Source organism: Sphaerodactylus townsendi, linkage group LG05 (genome assembly GCF_021028975.2).
Source record: "Sphaerodactylus townsendi isolate TG3544 linkage group LG05, MPM_Stown_v2.3, whole genome shotgun sequence".
NCBI classification, from domain to species: domain Eukaryota; kingdom Metazoa; phylum Chordata; class Lepidosauria; order Squamata; family Sphaerodactylidae; genus Sphaerodactylus; species Sphaerodactylus townsendi.
In genome coordinates, this window is record NC_059429.1 from 133,320,110 (window position 1) to 133,339,318 (window position 19,209).

At 48.2% G+C, this 19,209-nt stretch overlaps 1 protein-coding gene across 1 annotated transcript in view; it reads left to right on the forward strand.

The window, feature by feature from the left end:
• Nucleotides 1–19,209, forward strand: part of ANGPT4 (angiopoietin 4) — a 59,314-nt gene that overhangs the window by 9,697 nt on the left and 30,408 nt on the right. The gene's annotated exons all lie outside the window — the stretch shown is intronic.

Genomic DNA, 19,209 nt, shown 5'->3' on the forward strand with positions numbered 1-19,209 from the left:
TTCATCTCGGGAGAAATTAATTTTGGTTCATACTCAAACATGGGCTGGAGCCGGAGGGGAGGGGAAGACCGGGGGCTGGATAAGTTCTCGGGTCTCCGGGGTGGCTTGGCAGCAGGCAGTGATTGGGCGGGCAATGATGAATGAGGCGGCTGTCAGAACGCTGTGGACAGACTCAGCCGGAAGCCTTGTTTGCCACGTTGCCAAGCTCCAGGTGGTGACTGGAGAACTGAACTCCAAGCTACTGGAATCGATTCCCCTGAAGAAAGTTGTTGTTTTGGAAGGTGGACTGTTTGGCATTGTACCCTGCCTGTCCCTCAACCTTGCCCTCTTAGGAGCAGCAGTGGCGCAGTGGTTAAGAGCAGGTGCACGCTAATCTGGAGAACTGGGTTTGATTCCCTGCTCTGCCACTTGAGCAGAGGCTTATCTGGTGAACTAGATTAGCTTGTGCACTCCAACACATATAGCTAGGTGATTTTGGATCTAGTCCGCAGCTCCACCCACCTCGCGGGGTGTTTGTGGTGGGGGTGGGGGTGGGAAAGGGAAAGGAGACTGTAAGCCCTTTGAGTCTCCTTACAAGAGAGAAAGGGGGGGGGGGATATAAATCCAAACTCGTTGTTGTTCCAAGGTAGCAGCAATCACCCCACATCCTGCGGCAGTGAGTTCCACAATTTAACTATGCACTGTGTGAAGTACTTCATTTTGTCTGTCCTGAATCTGACTTACTACAAAGCAAGCTTTCTGAATCCGTACAGCTTTCGGACAAAGATACTTAGATCAAAGAGAAAAGGAATTTGTAAGCTGAGACTCCATTCAGAAGAGAAAGGCGGGTTATAAATTCAAAATGATCTTCTTCTTCTTCTTCTTCTTCTTCTTCTTCTTCTTCTTCTTCTTCTTCTTCTTCTTCTTCTTCTTCTTCTTCTTCTTCTTCTTCTTCTTCTTCTTCTCCTCCTCCTCCTCCTCCTCCTCCTCCTCCTCCTCCTCCTCCTCCTCCTCCTCCTCCTCCTCCTCCTCCTCCTCCTCTCACAACCACCCAGAGGTTTCTTTTACGCGCTGAGAAAACCCGTTGTGTTTGTGAATCCTCTCTCCTTTTTAAATAAAGGACAATCTGATGGACTTTGTTAAAAAATATCCTTCCACGCTCTTGCCTTTCCATGTTTGCTTTCACAAAATTCATGGTTCATTGCAGCCATTTCCGTCCCCCCCTCCCCGTTTCCTGTGCTAATCCTGAGATTTTTTTAAAAAGCTCCGGGATTACTGAAATGTCCTTTTTTCCCTGGGGAGAGTCGTATCCTGCTAGGTTCGGCAGGAACCGTTCCTGTGAGAATCGAAGTCATCCGCGTGGATGACCGCGAACTCAGGTTGCCAGCCTCCAGGTGGGGCCTGGAGATCTCCTGGAGATTTGAGGGGTGGAGTCTGAGAAGGGCGGGTTTAAGGGGGGAGAGGAATCTCCACAGTTTAACGTGTTACCCTTCAGAGTGACATTTTCTCCAAGGCAGTGGTGGGATCCAAACATTTTAGTAACAGGTTCCCGTGGTGGTGGGATTCAAACTGTGGCGTAGGGCCAATGGGGATGGGCGGGGCATTCCGTGGGTGTGGCCGGGCATTCCGGGGCAGGGCATTCTAGGCGAGGGCTGTAGCAGGATGCAGCGCTGCATGAGTCGCAGGCGGGAAAGCAGTGCAGGCATGAGCTGCCACGCCGCGCCGGTGCACCTCCTGCTAGACTGCTTCAAGTTCTGCTTGGCTACTGCTGAGAGGAGGCGTAACTAAGGCAAAATCCGCGTGGCAACATCACCCATTAGTAACCCCTCTTGGCAGCACACACAAATGGTGGTATCTCGGGAACCTGTGAGATCCTGCTGGGTCCCACCTCTGCTCCAAGGGAATTGATTTCTACCATCTGGAGAGCAATTGTAATCCTGAGACATCTCCGTGCCCCACCTGGAGGTTGGCAACAGTGCTGGATGAACCTAGTTGCAAAAGTAACTTATGCTACGGGTCCTGCCGTTTCAAGGGTCCCCCGCAGATGCTTACCATTAGAATCTGGTGAGAGATGGCATCTTACTGACCAGAGGCGCACCGGGAAAATGGCCCCAGTGGCCTGCTCTGGGCACCCCCACTGCTCTCGTGCCCGCCCCAGCATGCCACATAGCCAGTTGGATCTCCACTGTCTGAAGGGCAGAGGGGCTGAGGGACTCAAGCCCAGTGGTCCCGCTGAGCTGCTCCTTTAGCTGGCGGAGGCTCTGTCAAGCTGAAGGGTAGCTGAGCAGCCTCACAAAACTTGCTGGTTTACCAATGTAATCAAATGGGAAGCCGGATCAATTGACTCCCATGTCCCTCTGGCAGATACACCACTGCTTCTGACACTTGAAATTAGCTTAATTTGTCCCTGCTTCACAACCAGTGGCGTAATAACAATGGGGTAAGACAGTGTGAGCTCTGGCCACGACTTGCCTAGGAGTACCTTGGCTGCCCCTTTTCAAAGCAGAAAGTTGCCACTGCTTGGAGGCCTGGTCTATTCACATTAAGAAGTAATGGGTGTACCAATTCTTCTTAACAGTTGCTAGACCAGCCCTCCGACTATCCCCTTGATTGAGGAAATAGCGATGAATATCACCAGTGGAGAGCTGATTCCGTAGATACTGTAGATGCTGTAGATACTCCCCTGTTGGCATACTCCCCTGTTGCTGTAGATATTCCCTTTACTTTATTTCAGCGTGGCATAGTGGTTAAGAGCAGGCGCCCTCTAATCTGGAGGAACCGTGTTTGATTCCTCGCTCTGCCACTTGAGCTGTGGAGGCTTATCTGGGGAATTCAGATTCAAGCCTCATACCTGCATCAGCTAGGGGTGACCTTGGGCTAGATCTGGTTCTTCTAGGCTCTCTCAGCCTCACCTACCCCACAGGTGTTTGTTGTGGGGAGAGGAAGGAGGAAGGAAGTTATGAGATCCCTGGTCTCCTTACACGGAGAGAAAGGGATATGTCAAACTCCCTTGTTGTTGTCATCATTGTCATTAGGTTATTAGTTTATTAGAGTGGAATTAAAATTAGATACATCATCATCATCATCATTGTCGTCGCCGCCGCCTCCTCCTCCTCCCCTTTCTCTTCCTCTTCCTCTTCTTCTTTTTCCTCTCCTCCTCCTCCTCCTCCTCCTCTTCTTTCTCTTCCTTCCGCCTCCGCTTCCGCCTCCGCCTCCTCCTCTGTCTCCGCTTCCGCTTCCGCTTCCGCTTCCTCCTCCTCCTCCTCCTCCTCTTCTTCTTCTTCTTCTTCTTCTTCTTCTTCTTCTTCTTCTTCTTCTTCTTCTTCTTCTTCTTCTTCTTCTTCTTCTTCTTCTTCTTCTTCTTCTTCTTCTTCTTCTTCTTCTTCTTCTTCTTCTTCTCATGGATTAGTCACATGGGTGACCTTAGCCCACTAACGATCACTTAATGAATGGGGTGGTGTCATAGAACTGCACGGCTCAGCGCAACCAATCGGCTACACAATGTCGTTGCCACAGGTAACAGAAAGGGGAGGCACCTTGAACAAATAAGTCAACTTCTTCACGCGGGGGAGCGAGAAAATCGCCAAGACCGTGTTGGGCGCTGCTGAAAAATGTTTGCGAAAAGCAATAAGTCATTTCAGTTCAGCTCCGAGGAAGGCTAATTAGCTGCAGCGTCCTGATCCCTCTCCCCTGAAGGCTCCGGCTAATTTGGATGATGAATTACGGCTGGTTAGCAGTCGGTAGTTTAATTTTCGCGAGCACGCAAGATGCCAAGTCGAAGCTGTGTTCCAGAGGCGTTCTCCTGGTTTGCTGCCTCCCCCCCTCCCCTTTTGCCTGTGTTTACTGTGCTGGGCGCACAGAATTTATTTATTTATCATAAACAAAATGTTTGCCCTGTGAAACTGGAAGATTAATGACGCTACTTCGAAAAAGGGAAGCCATGTGGCTTGGCAGAACGCTTTCCAGACTTGCTCCCGAGCCGCTCTGACCCCTCAATGTTTCCCACATCTGTTAAACGGAAGACCAAATCCATCTTCCTCATTGAATTGCCAACTCCGGGTTTGGAAATACCTGGAGATTTTGGAGGTGGGGTCTGGAGAGGGTGGGGTTTGGGAGGGGAGGGGCCTCAGCCAGATGTATTACCAGAGAGCCCACCATCAAAGAAAGCCATTTTGTCCAGGGCAGGGATCTGCAACCTGCGGCTCTCCAGATGTTCATGGACTACAATTCCCATCAGCCCCTCCAGATGTTCGTGGACTACAATTCCCATCAGCCCCTGATCACCATTTCCTTTGTCACAGCAGCAGCCTGTTCATTGGACTATAGAAGGAAGAGCTCAGAAATTCAGCCCTTGACTATAAATGGAGATCAAGTAGAGTGGGTGGCTAGTTTTAAATTTCTGGGCGTCATGATTAAAGAGGACCTGACCTGAGGCGTACAGACTGCCGTGGTGGTTAAGAAGGCCCAGCAAAGACTGTACTATCTGAGACTTTTAAGGAAACAACAACTGGATGGAAAACTCCTGGTGTCCTTTTACACAGCTATTAACTGTAGACAGTGTCTTAACCTAATGCATCTGTGTATGGTTCTTTAGTTGCTCAGTGGCAGATAGGAAAGTGGCTCCAAAGGGTGATCACACTACTGCTCAGAGGATATCGGCTGCCCTCTCCCCTCCTTGGAAGAACTCTACAATTCTCGAAGCCCGAAGCCTAAAAAAAGCCCAAAATATTCCGAGAGACCCGTCTCATCCAGCACACTCTCTTTTTGAACGGTGACCATCCGGCAGACGATACAGGGCCCTCAAAACTAGGACCAAGAGGCTTAGAGACAGCTTCTACTCTAGAGCTGTGGCTATGCTGAACTCCGGGGCTTCATGTTGATGTGTTTGGGGCTGTGTAGGGATGGGTGGAGGAAGGGGAAAGTGAGGACGGGGTATGAATCTGAAATGGTGTGCATCGAGGAATGCTGCTGTAAATTTCGTTGTGCGTGCACAATGACAATAAAATGCTTGTGCTTATGCTTATGCTTATTGACCTCAGCAACCTAGAGGTCAAGAAAATTATGTAGGTGGCACAGAGAATGGGTTTAGATGCATCTTCCTCTTGTCTCTTACTGAGTCATCAGATGGTCAAAAGCCAGGGTTTTTACCCAGTACAGGATGATTCACAAAATTCTCGCCTTGGGATGTAGCCAGGATGAGTGGCAAGGAAAGCTTTCGAAGAACAAAGTCAAGGGGCTGGAGGGAAGTTCTAACCAAGGCGAAGTGGGATTTCGCTCTTCAGAGGCAGCATCGGGGAAGGATTATGGCACCGTGGTAGAGCCGCTGTTTGGCACACAGAAGGTCCCAGGTCCCAGGTCCAATCCCTTGCATCTCCAGTTAAAACAGGACCGAGCAGTGGCTGATGTGAAAGACCTCCACTTGCGTGAAGAAGTGTTTCCTTTTAGTAGTCCTAATTCTTCCCCCCAGCATTTTCAATGAATGGCCCCTGGTTCTAGTATTGTGAGAAAGAGAGAAAAATTTCTCTCTGTCAACATTTTCTACCCCATGCATAATTTTATAGACTTCAATCATATCCCCCCTCAGCCGTCTCCTCTCCAAACTAAAGAGTCCCAAACGCTGCAGCCTCTCCTCATAAGGAAGGTGCTCCAGTCCCTCAATCATCCTCTCTGCACTTTTTCTATCTCTTCGATATCCTTTTTGAGATGTGGCGACCAGAACTGAACACAGTACTCCAAGTGCGGTCACGCCACGGCTTTATATAAGGGCATGACAATCTTTGCAGTTTTATTATCAATACCACTGAGACTGTACAATGACTGAAATGGCAGCACTCCAGTCCAGGTGATTCACTTCAGCGGGAAGACTGAGCAGCATTTTTGGTGGGAAAACGACCCTATCAGGTCTTTATTTGCTGAGTCAATCTCTTGTCTCGCTGCCTCTTTCCCCTGCCCCCTACACATTTCTGCTTTCCTGTGGCCTGACCAGCTTTTGATCTGAAGTCCTCGGTCCCCCATCTCCCGCGAGCCCTTCCGCGAAACAGGCACCTGGAATGTATCATATCAAACAAACGCCTCGTTTATAACTTCCTCCTAAAAATAGAAGAGTTTTGGGAAACTCATCTCCCTGGTGGATTCAGAAAGAGGAAGAAACATCTGTCTTTCATTTGCATCCCAAACACAAAACAGCTTTCCATCTTCCGCAGGAGTTTGCTAGCCTGTGAGGAAGGCTGCCGAGCCCCCTCGGTCTGATCCTGACCATCCATCAGCTAAACTTCTTGTATCGGGTTCCTCTGCTGGTGGGTTGTCTGTCTCTCTGTTTTCAGAATGGGTCACCATAGCACCCAAACTGGTTCTCAACAAAAATGTAATAGGACTCCCCCTCCCCGCACAACCAACAGGAGCAGCAGTGGCGTAGGAGGTTAAGAGCTCATGTATCTAATCTGGAGGAACCGGGTTTGATTCCCCGCTCTGCTGCCTGAGCTGTGGAGGCTTATCTGGGGAATTCAGATTAGCCTGTGCACTCCCACACACGCCAGCTGGGTGACCTTGGGCTAGTCACAGCTTCTCGGAGCTCTCTCAGCCCCACCCACCTCACAGGGTGTTTGTTGTGAGGGGAGAAGGGCAAGGAGATTGTGAGCCCCTTTGAGTCTCCTGCAGGAGAGGAAGGGGGGATATAAATCCAAACTCTTCTTCTTCAAAGACCGAAGAGCAGCAGTGGTGTAGGAGGTTAAGAGCTCGTGTATCTAATCTGGAGGAACCGGGTTTGATTCCCCGCTCTGCCGCCTGAGCTGTGGAGGCTTATCTGGGGAATTCAGATTAGCCTGTGCACTCCCACACACGCCAGCTTGGGCTAGTCCCAGTTTCTCGGAGCTCTCCCAGCCCCACCTACCTCACAGGGTGTTTGTTGTGAGGGGGGAAGGGCAAGGAGATTGTCAGCCCCTTTGAGTCTCCTGCAGGAGAGAAAGGGGGGATATAAATCCAAACTCCTTCTTCTTCTAATTCATGCGGCCTTACTAAAGGAATAAACTGTCCTTCTTAACCTAGCCTTCTCTCCGAACTCTCTCAGCCCTACCTACTTCACAAGGTGTCTATCACGGGAATGGGAAGGGAAGGAGTTTGTAAGTTGCTCTGAGATTCTTTAAAGGTAGAGAAAACTCTTCTTCTCTTCTTTAACAATATTATATTGCAGCAATGACAATGGAACAGGGTAATCAAGTCCCCCCTGTCCACCAGTAGGGGATGGGGGTTGGGGGTTGGGTTGTTAGCTTTGAGTTGGGAACCTCCTAGGTCCCTTCCGCACAGCAAATTTACAGCGGGTTGGAGCTGGGATAAATGAATCCGGCGTGGCCCCAGGCCGTTGGCATGACTGGCTATCCTGCAGTCAGCAAGTGAATTGGCACATTCAGATCCTCTGAAGATGCCAGCCACAGATGCAGGCGAAACGTCAGGAGAGAATGCTGCTAGAACACGGCCATACAGCCCGGAAACCACACACACACAAACCACACAGCACCCCACTGAATTGGCACTTTCGCAAGGAGGTGTGTATTATTATTTTTATTTACCCCCCACCGATGCATAGCTGCGCAGGCATGAACGAGTGAACCCCCACAGCCATGCTGCCTGATGTTACGACCTTTTGCGCCTGCGTGGCTACGCAGATGGGCCCCGGGAAATTTTTTTTTAAGGAACACACGGCCCAAAAAAGCGCCTCCCTGCCTGGCTGTTCGCTCGGAAGCGGCTGCAACCCGGGATTTTAAAAAAGACTCACAGATAGTGCTCTTGACTAACCTGTTTTGGGGGAAATAACACGGGGCAGACTTGCTTTAGGGGCGGGATCTGTGTGAAGTTTTTCACACAGATTTTCCCCCCAATGAGTTTTTTTTACTGTTGTCATCCCAGGTTTATTGGCCCATGTGGAAAGGGCCCTAGAGATTTGGGGATGGATTCTGGGGAGGGCAGGAGCTTCAGTGGGGTACTATGCCATAGAGCAGGGGTGGGCAATTATTTTTTCCATGGGGCCGCATAAGAAACAGAAAATATTGTGGAGGGCTGGGCCAAAAGGCAGGGGGGCGAGGCGCTTTTGAAAGCCCCGCAGAAGCCGGCAGCCAAGGCAACCGACTTCTGTGGGGTTTTCAAAGGCGCCTCGCTCCCCAGCCGGATGTGGCCTGTGGGCCGTATAATGCCCAGGTCTGCCATAGAGTTAACCCCCTTGAAACATCCATTTGCTCCAGGGCACAGGTGTCAAACTCACGGCCCTCCAGATATTATGGACTACAGTTCCCATCATCCCAGCAATTAGCCATGCTGGCAGGGGATGATGGGAACTGTAGTCCATAACATCTGGAGGGCCGTGAGTTTGACACCTATGCTCCAGGGTATTGTTGGCGAACCTATGGCACTCCAGATGTTCATGGACTACAATTCCCATCAACCCCTGCCAGTGTAACCTCTTTCCGTGGGTTCTGTGGGGCAGTACTTGGAAGGAGTTGCAAAGAACCAAATTTAAACAAAACAGTTTACTTCTCTTAACATATAACATCAACATTTAACATCACACTTCAAGGTCCTGTTCAGGTTTCATTTCAAATCCTTCTAGTTACAGTCTTCTGTTATTGCCAAGTCCAATTCTTCCTGCAAGTGGGTTGGCTCCTGAAGACTCCAAGGGCTTGATGAACAGGATTCAACATGATGAAGGTTTCCAGGAGAACTCTCACCCATTACAAACATTAAAAAACCCCTGAAACAATAAACTCCAACATTTACAACATAGCAAAAATAAACTACCACCTTCCCAGTAGTTCCCAACAACATTGCAGTTACCTTAACAAGGTGTTAAGGGCTTATAGCAATCAAGGTCCGAGTCTGGTAGCCTCGTTTCCTCCAAACTGCATGAGCTCTGCAGCCTTCTGCTGCTTTGAGTCTCCACCCCTTTCTGGGCCAACCCATTCTGAGCATGGGGGTTACACCAGCACGGCCACGGCTCCAGGGGAACTAATCTCTGACATCTGGAGATGAGCTATAATTTGAGGGGGGTCCCCAGGTCCCACCTGGAGAGTGGCATTTCTCGAATGAAGTCGCTGCACTTCCTGGCCGAACTGGTGCGCCGGTATGAAGTGTTTATAAAACACGCAGCTGCAAAAGGATTAAAGGTGCTGGAATGCTTGCAGTCCGGCTTCTGTTTGGGAAGGAAAAGTTGGCAGTTTGGCTCGGATGAAAGCCCAGCACTGGCGGTAGAGACAGGAGCAACTTCCTTGGCAGGAAATCAAACCCAGTTCCCCAGATTAGAGTGCACCTGCTCTTAAGCACTACGCCACCGTCGCTCCAATCTTTTCACTGCTGGTCCATCTTTTCAAAGCTATTAATGCAGATGAACTGTTCATTGAAAAAAAACAACAACCCACAATATGGCATCACAAGGCCGTATCGTGAGACGTCACTAGGTCCTGCTTCATGAATATGTGGGTTTTTGAGTAAAGGGATACAGCATCCCAAGTCCATAGTAGCCTGACGCGCATCAGCCAGGCAGTGCTGGGATTCTTCTGGTCTTTCCTGCCATTATTTTAACTCTGTTGTTTGTGAACATGGATAAGCAGGTTCGTTTATAACATCCTTTGGTGGAGCCCTGGAGAGAAACACATCTTACCGTGACCTGCCTCCGAAGATGACAGCCATAGATGCAGGCAAAACGTTAGGTGCAAAAACTACCAGACCACGGCCACACAACCTCGAAAAACCCACAATAGCCTTTTGTGCAGCGTTGATGTGCTTGGGGTGTACATTGTGCTGTGTAATCTGATGCTCTGCCAAGGTGGTTTTTGGGAAGGCAAGCAACTCAGGTTTTATTATTTTTGTTTTATTTTAAATACTTGTTAGCCACCTTTCTACCTGGCAGAACTCAAGGGGACTTCTTTCTTTCTTTCTTTCTTTCTTTCTTTCTTTCTTTCTTTCTTTCTTTCTTTCTTTCTTTCTTTCTTTCTTTCTTTCTTTCTTTCTTTCTTTCTTTCTTTCTCTCTCTCTCTCTCTCTCTCTCTCTCTCTCTCTCTCTCTCTCTCTCTCTCTCTCTTTCTCCCTCTCTCCCTTCCTTCTCTCCGTCCGTCCGTCCGTCCGTCCGTCCGTCCGTCCGTCCGTCCGTCCGTCCTCCCTCCCTCCCTCCCTCCCTCCCTCCCTTCAAGTTACGACTGACATAGTGATCCTGTAGGATTTTTAAGGCAAGATACCTTCAGAGGTGGTTTGTCAGTGCCTGCTTTCGTGTTGTGTCCTGGGTTTTCGAGGTGGTTTGTCATCCAAAAGCTAAGCAGGGCCAACCCTGCTTAGCTCCCAAGATCTAATGAGAATAGCCTCGCCTAGGCTATCCGAGTCAGAAGATAATGTAAACAAAACAACAATTTTTTTTAAAAAAACCTACAGAGCCCAATTTAAAATCTCCAATTAGGACTGCTAATAAAGACAAACTAAATTAGTCAAATGTAGGACTAAATAAAACTCTATTTAACTGCCTCCTAATAGTGAAAGGGGGGGGGGGCAGCCGCCAGGCACTCCTTGGGGAAGTTGTTGCACAGTTGTGGGGCTGCCACTTAAAAGGCCCTTCTCATGTCCTCACTATGTGAACTCTGTTGATCGATGGAACAGTCTAGGATCTTAATTCCTGGCCAGGAACCCTAGACTTAGATCGACAGCTGCCGGGCCATTCTGTTTCAATCAGTCTCCCATTAAAGTTTCATGAACGATCACACAAACTGAGTGATGACTTATTTTTCTCCAAAGCATTTTAGCCCAACATTTGGGGGAATGGAACTTTTTAGAGGAAATGGCATGTTTATTCTGAAACTGTGCAAAACCGTTTGGCATATTTTTGGGCTGGTGTTGCTGGATCCCCGGGGGATGGATATAGATATTTCCCAGCTGTTGGGAAGCCAGAGAAGCAACAGAACAATCACTGGGGGGGGGGGGGAGAGAAGGGGGGAAGGGTTTGCATATGCCTTACTTCCCTGGAATATATCGTGGCTGTTTTTCATAAACCACTGATAGGGGTGCCAAACCTCAGGCCTCACTGAAGATTTCCCACTGTTGCAATGCTCTCCAGAAGACGAGGATCAGTTCATCGGGAGAAAATGGCTGCCGTGGAAGCCCCGCCCATCCCTCCTCAGGCCCTACCCCCTAATTCTCCAGGTTTTTCCCCACAAGGAGTTGGCAACCCGAGTCAGTGATTGGACACAAATGCAGAGTCACTACTGAGAATCCAGAGCTCATCCCCATGGGTTGCTACCTGTCCACATCTTTAAAGGTATATGCACAGGCTGACCAGGCATCCCGCTTTTGGCGGGACAGTCCCGCCTTCAAACAATTTGTCCCGCATCCCACGGGTTATTGAAATTGTCCCGATTTTTGGGAGGCTGCCGCACTGCCTTCTGGGGCGCAAGGCAGTGCGGCAGCCTCCCCCGCGCGCGGCCGCAGGAGCACGGCCTTCTGGGGCTTGCTGTTTCCTGCCCTGTCACAGGGCGGGAAACGGCAAGCCCCAGAAGGCAGTGCGCTCCTGCGGCTGCGCGTGCGGCCACCTACCCCCCGTCCCGGTTCAGAAAGGTGACCATCTGGTCACCTTATATATGCATATTTTAGAGACGCCTCCCATCTTTGGAAGAACAGATAACCACCTATTTTCTATTATTATTGGGGGCACTGGTGATGCAGACCCTTGTCTGTAAAAGGAATTGATCAAATTAATGCAGACCTGGCTATCTGCTTTAGTTTCCAGTTTGCAAAAGACGAACAACTTCTGCACCTCCCTTGCTGGACTGTGGAGGAAATTAACACCAAGGTCATGGGTTCAATCCCTGGATGAGCTTATTGAAATACTAACGTCAATCATCATAATTCAATCCTATCCTTCTGCCTCTAAGGAAAGACCTTTTATAAATCTCCTCACATTATTACAACAACCCAGAGATGGGATCCAGCAGGTTCTCACCGGTTCCCGAGAGTAGGTTACTCATTATTTGTATGTGCCCAGAGGGGGTTACTAATGGGTGATTTTGCCATGTGATTTTTGCCTTAGTTACGCCCCTCCTCTCAGCAGTAGCGTGCAGAACTTGAAGCAGTCTAGCAGGAGGTGCACCGGCGTGCGTGGCAGCCTGCGCCTGTGTGCATTCGTTTCCTGTCCAAGGACCGGCGCAGCAGCTGCGTCCTTGCCCAGGAATGCCCCGCCCCCGGAATGTGTGGCCACGCCCCTGGCTTCCCCCCACCCCGCCCCATTGGCGCTACGCCACAGTTTGAATCCCACCACCATAGGAACCTGTTACTAAAATTTTTGGATCCCACCACTGCAACTACCCCTAAATAACACAAGATCAAAATAGCAATCATCTTATTACCCTTAGCTACTTCTTTCAACCCTTATTGTTTACTGATACTGAACACCTAACATTCGGTATTCGTAACCCTCTTTTTCTTTGACACATTCCACTAATAGATCCCAATCCCCTCCACTCCTCTACATTCTGATGTTTAATAGACAGTTTATCTACTAACATAAACTCAATCATTTTCTGTATCCATTCCTTTATCTTCGGGCTTTGCATGGACTTCCATTTTGCCGCTAACAAAATTCTCACAGCAGGAATCATATATAAGACAAGTTTCTCGCTTATCTTTTTCAATACTAGATCTAGTATATTCAGTGGTGGGATCCAAAAATTTTAATAACAGGTTCCGATGGTGGTGGGATTCAAATAGTGGCGCTGCTGCACACACGCATCCCCAGTCTCTATTGGGCAGGGAGGTTGCTTTAGTAACCCCTTCTCGGCACTCAGAAAAAATTAGTAACCACTTCAAGAGAAGTGGTGAGAACTGGTTGGATCCCACCTCTGAGTATATTCATCAAAAACATATCCACTAAACTTAAAATCCGCTCTTCTTACATTCATACGGCATCATGACAGCGTGAAAATGTCCATTCAAGACTTCTAGAATTCTCCAGTTGCTCTAACCACTACACCACTCCAGCTTGCAGAGGGACGCTCCGTGGAACCGGCCCTCACACAAGACATCAGAGTACAGCTTCTCCACAAAGGAAAAAGAAAACCCTGGAAAAAAAACCCCACTCAAATGAAAGCCAAAGAATACCCCATGCAAACCGCTATTTAAATCTTCCAAAGTACATAAACAACACAGGGTATTGTGAAATTTGAAAACCAAGCAGAGAAGACAAATTGTTCCCTAAAGGACAAATTCCGGAGAGGTTGCTCTGTGAGAGAGCTGCAGCCGAAACAACAGAGAGTCTTGGGGAAGCGCATTTATTTGGGCAGAAGCCGTTGTGAGCAATGACCCTGCTGCATCATATACGAGTTGTTTTAGTTTGGATAGGCAAATAAATGTATGTGCTTCACACCACAATGAGCAAAAGTGTCCAGTATGGGTGTTCAAGGGTGGGGGAGTTATGGGAAGGAGAAGCCATCAGAGTTTGATCCTCATGGTCACCACATCTCAAAAAGGATATTGAAGAGATAGAAAAAGTGCAGAGAAGGGCAACGAGGATGATTGAGGGACTGGAGCATCTTCCTTATGAGGAGAGGCTGTAGCGTTTGGGACTCTTCAATTTGGAGAGGAGACGTCTGAGGGGGGATATGATTGAAGTCTATAAAATTATGCATGGGGTAGAAAATGTAGACAGAGAGAAATTTTTCTCTCTTTCTCACAATACTAGAACCAGGGGGCATCCATTGAAAATGCTGGAGGCAAGAATTAGGACTAATACAAGGAAACACTTCTTCACGCAACGTGTGATTGGTGTTTGGAATAGGTTGCCGCAGGAGATGGTGATGGCCACTAACCTGGATAGCTTTAAAAGGGGCTTGGACAGATTTATGGAGGAGAAGTCGATCTATGGCTACCAATCTTGATCTTCCTTGATCTCAGATTGCAAATGCCTTAACGGACCAGGTGCTCAGGAACAGCAGCAGCAGCAGAAGGCCACTTCCAGGTGGCATCTGGAGATCTCCTCCAATTACAACTGTTGATGAGGCAACCAAGTCCCCCGTAGAAAATGCCTTCTTGGGACAATGAACCAGGGGGCATTCATTGAAAATGCTGGGAGCAAGAATTAGGACTAATGAAAGGAAACACTTCTTCACGCAACATGTGATTGGTGTTTGGAATATGCTGCCACAGGAGGGGGTGATGGCCACTCACCTGGATAGCTTTAAAAGGGGCTTGGACAGATTTATGGAGGAGAAGTCGATCTATGGCTACCAATCTTGATCCTCCTTGATCTCAGATTGCAAATGCCTTAGCAGACCAGGTGCTCAGGAGCAGCAGCAGCAGCAGAAGGCCATTGCTTTCACCTCCTGCAGGTGAGCTCCCAAAGGCACCTGGTGGGCCACTGCGAGTAGCAGAGAGCTGGACTAGATGGACTCTGGTCTGATCCAGCTGGCTTGTTCTTATGTTCTTATGTTCTTATGACTTTTTTTGCCAACAAGTCACAGCTGACATAAGGGGACCCCATAGAGTTTCCAAGGCGAGAGACATTTGAAGGTGGTTCCCATTGTCTGTGTCCATGTCACAACCATGGTATTCCTTGTAGGCGGTGCATTCAAACGCTAACCAGGGCGAACCCTGCTTGGCTTCTGGGTCTGACAAGATCAGGTTGGCCCTGGCCATCCAGGTTAGGGCAGAGGAACAGAGGTGGTTTGCCATTAACTGCCTCCACGTCACAACCCTGGTATTCCTAGGAGGTCTTTCATGTAAGTGAGGTCGCTCATCCAAATTCTAACCTGATTTCTGAGATCTGACAAAATCAAGTTAGCCTGGCCATCCTAGTCAGGGCAGAGGAACAGAGGTGGTTCGGTTTTGCCTGCCTCCAGGCCACAACCCTGGTTTTCCTTGGAACCTCTCATCCAAATTCTAACCAGAGCTGACCATGCTTATCTTCTAAGATCTGACAAAATCAGGTTAGCCTGGGCCATCCTGGTCAGGACAGAGGGACAGAGGTGGTTTGCTATGGCTGGCTGACCTCCGTGCCAGAACTCTGGTATTCCTTGGAGGTCTCTCAAACCTGGTATTCCTTAAGAACATAAAGACATAAGAACAAGCCAGCTGGATCAGACCAGAGTCCATCTAGTCCAGCTCTCTGCTACTCGCAGTGGCCCACCAGGTGCCCGTGGGAGCTCACATGCAGGAGGTGAAAGCAATGGCCTTCTGCTGCTGCTGCTCCTGAGCACCTGGTCTGCTAAGGCATTTGCAATCTGAGATCAAGGAGGATCAAGATTGGTAGCCAGAGATCGACTTCTCCTCCACAAATCTGTCCAAGCCCTTTTTAAAGCTATCCAGGTTAGTGGCCATCACCACCTCCTGTGGCAGCATATTCCAAACACCAATCACACATTGCGTGAAGAAGTGTTTCCTTTTATTAGTCCTAATTCTTCCCCCCAGCATTTTCAATGAATGCCCCCTGGTTCCAGTATTGTGAGAAAGAGAGAAAAATGTCTCTCTGTCACCATTTTCTACCCCATGCATAATTTTATAGACTTCAATCCTATCCCCCCTCAGACCTCTCCAAACTAAAGAGTCCCAAACGCTGCAGCCTCTCCTCATAAGGAAGGTGCTCCAATCCCTCAATCATCCTCGTTGCCCTTCTCTGCACTTTTTCTATCTCTTCAATGTCCTTTTTGAGATGCGGCGACCAGAACTGAACCTTGAGATCTCTCATCCAAATTCTAACCGGGGCCGACCCTGCTTAGCTTCCCAGATGTGAGAAGATCAGGCCACCCTGACCCTATCCAGGACAGGACGTAATGCCATCGAGTCCCCCTCCCAAAGCGGCAATTTCCCCCAAGGGAGCTGTTCCCTGTAGTTTGGAGATTCCGGGAGAGTGGGGAAAAGGAAGGCTTGAAAGCCAGAGGGATTTCAAGGACAGACTGAGCCTCCAACGTTTTCGTTTGCCAACATTTCTCAGGGAGATTAATTTCTCCCCAAGAAGATGTGTTTATTTATTTCAGGAGGCATCGATCCAGGCTGCCTGCAGCATGCCCTCACCCCGAGATAATGCATGGGGAGTTGAGTTTGTGCTTCATAGCAAAATGTTTCCAAGACAACAGAGGTCAGCTTGCCTTGAGACATAATTCTGTTTCTTCGGAATGGCTCCTAGCCAGGCTTGGCACCGGTGAAGAGGCAAGAGAATCTGCGGAGTTCCTCCAGAGACTAGCCCTACAGTGAAGAAGAAGAAGAAGAAGAAGAAGAAGAAGAAGAAGAAGAAGAAGAAGAAGAAGAGTAGTAGTAGTAGTAGTAGTAGTAGTAGTAGTAGTAGTAGTAGTAGTAGTTTGGATCATACCCAGAGGTGGGATCCAGCAGGTTCTCACCAGTCCCCGAGAGTGGGTTACTAATTATTTGTGTGTGCCGAGAGGGGGTTACTAATTGGGTCCGCTTTTCCGTTAGAAATTCCATTAGGTCCAAAAATCATCAAGTCCTGTTGTTTCCTACGTGGCTGGTTAGCGAAGGTAGAAAACGGGATCATTCTCCCTGTTGTTGGGCTGTTTTAAAAACATGTTTTAGAAATAGGGTAAAGTGCCTTCTTTAAGGAAAGTCTCCTTCTTTTGATTTCTAGAAACAAAATGAAGTATTTGAAAGTATTAAGTATTTGACAGGCAGTCAATTAGAGGAGAAGTAGTTGTTTCTGTTGGCAGTAGACGATAGGACTTGCTATAATGAGTTTAAATTATGGACAGAAAGATACCAGCTGGAAATTAGGAACTTTTTTTTTTACAGTAAGAGTTTTTTCCAGTAACAGAGAAATTATTAATGCCCCGCCCCCGGAATGCCCGGCCACGCCCCCCGTTGTGCCCCGCCCAGCCCCATTGGCGCTACGCCACTGTTTGAATCCCACCACCATGGGAACCTATTACTAGAATTTTTTGATCCCACCACTGATCATACCCCTCCTTTCTCTTATGTAAGGCGACTCAAAGTGGTTTACAAACTCTTCCCCCTCTGTCCACAACAGATAGCTTGTGAGATCAGTGGGACTGAGAGAGTTTGGAGAGAATTGTGACTGGCCCAAGGCCACACAGCAGGAATGTAGCAGTGGGGAGACAAATCCAGATAAGAGTCTGCAGCTCATGTGGAGGAGTGGACAATCAAACCCAGTTCTCCAGATAAGAGTCCATCTCCTCTTAACCATGACACCACACTGGCAGTGAGACAATCTTTGTTTGGGGAAACAGGGAGCTTCATAGAATAAGCAAGAGAAAGACAGGAAGTCCCATTATTGATAGATTGCTTTCTGTAATGCTCCTAGGCCAGTAGTTCCTACGCAGTGGGGTTTCTTTGTATTTCCCTGTTTAAATATGAGGAGCTGCCCCACTGTGCGCTGCATGGCTCACGACCGCCTGCCCCCATGTTGCTCAAAGGGAAAAATTGTGCAAGTCGACATGATATTACCTGAAATAACAATATTTCTCTTTAAAGGTAATGTTGATATTCCTTATATCGATATTGTGCCGGCTTTTCCCTTAAAATGCAAACGCCACGAAAGGGGATTAAGAGCTCGTGTATCTAATCTGGAGGAACCGGGTTTGATTCCCAGCTCTGCTGCCTGAGCTGTTGAGGCTTATCTGGGGAATTCAGATTAGCCTGTACACTCCCACACATGCCAGCTGGGTGACCTTGGGCTAGTCACAGTTTCTCGGAGCTCTCTCAGCTCCACCCACCTCACAGGGTGCTTGTTGTGAGGGGGGAAGGGCAAGGAGATTGTAAGCCCCTTTGAGTCTCCTGCAGGAGAGAAAGGGGGGATATAAATCCAAACTCCTCCTCCTCCTCTTCCTCTTCCTCTTCTTCTTCTTCTAAAGAACCATATGAACATAAGAACGAGCCTGCTGGATCAGACCAGAGTCCATCTAGTCCAGCTCTCTGCTACTCGTAGTGGCCCACCCGGTGCCTTTGGGAGCTCACCTGCAGGATGTGAATGCAATGGCCTTCTGCTGCTGCTACTCCCGAGCACCTGGTCTGCTAAGGCATTTGCAACCTCAGATCAAGGAGGATCAAGATTGGTAGCCAGAGATCGACTTCTCCTCCATAAATCTGTCCCAGCCCCTTTTAAAGCTATCCAGGTTAGTGGCCATCACCACCTCCTGTGGCAGCATATTCCAAACACCGATCACCCGTTGCGTGAAGAAGTGTTTCCTTTTATTAGTCCTAATTCTTCCCCCCAGCATTTTCAATGGGTGCCCCCTGGTTTTACTATTGTGAGAAAGAGAGAAAAATGTCTCTCTGTCACCATTTTCTACCCCATGCATAATTTTATAGACTTCACATAATTTTATAGACTTCACATATAAAATTATATTACTTCTCATATTACATCATATTCTCATATATTCTCAAAATTATATTCTCTTATAAAATTATATGACTTCTCATATAAAATATGACCAGGCTCATATTTCCACCGATGGTGGACGTGTAAAAAAATAAGAACGCTTTGGTTACAAATTCATAATGAGATACAAAAAAATTATGAAATGGAAGATGAGGTGTTTACCTGAAATGTACCTTTTAGGTTTTTGCAAAATGATTGCGGGTAAAAATTCAAAAACCCCATTTCAATATTTAGTTACAGCAGCCAGATGAGCGTTGGCTAAGAGCTGGAAAAAAATCAACTCAAACTTATGGAATTAGTAAATCTTGCCAAATTATTAAACTATGAAGACCTGGAAAATAAAGAAGATTTTAGAGACCATTGTAAACAATGGATCAATTATGTAGCAGCAGTGGCGTAGGTGTAGGAGGTTAAGAGCTCGTGTATCTAATCTGGAGGAACCGGGTTTGATTCCCAGCTCTGCCGCCTGAGCTGTGGAGGCTTATCTGGGGAATTCAGATTCGCCTGTGCACTCCCACACACGCCAGCTGGGTGACCTTGGGCTAGTCACAGCTTCTCGGAGCTCTCTCAGCCCCACCCACCTCACAGGGTGTTTGTTGTGAGGGGGAAGGGCAAGGAGAGAAAGGGGGGATATAAATCCAAACTCCTCCTGCTCCTCCTCCTCCTCCTCCTCCTCCTCCTCCTCCTCCTCCTCCTCTTCTTCTTCTTCTTCTTCTTCTTCTTCTTCTTCTTCTTCTTCTTCTTCTTCTTCTTCTTCTTCTTCTTCTTCTTCTTCTTCTTCTTCTTCTTCTTCTTCTTCTTCTTCTTCTGTGTCTGAGTGGAGTCCATTGTCCATAAACCCAGCATGCCCTTGACCTTCGATT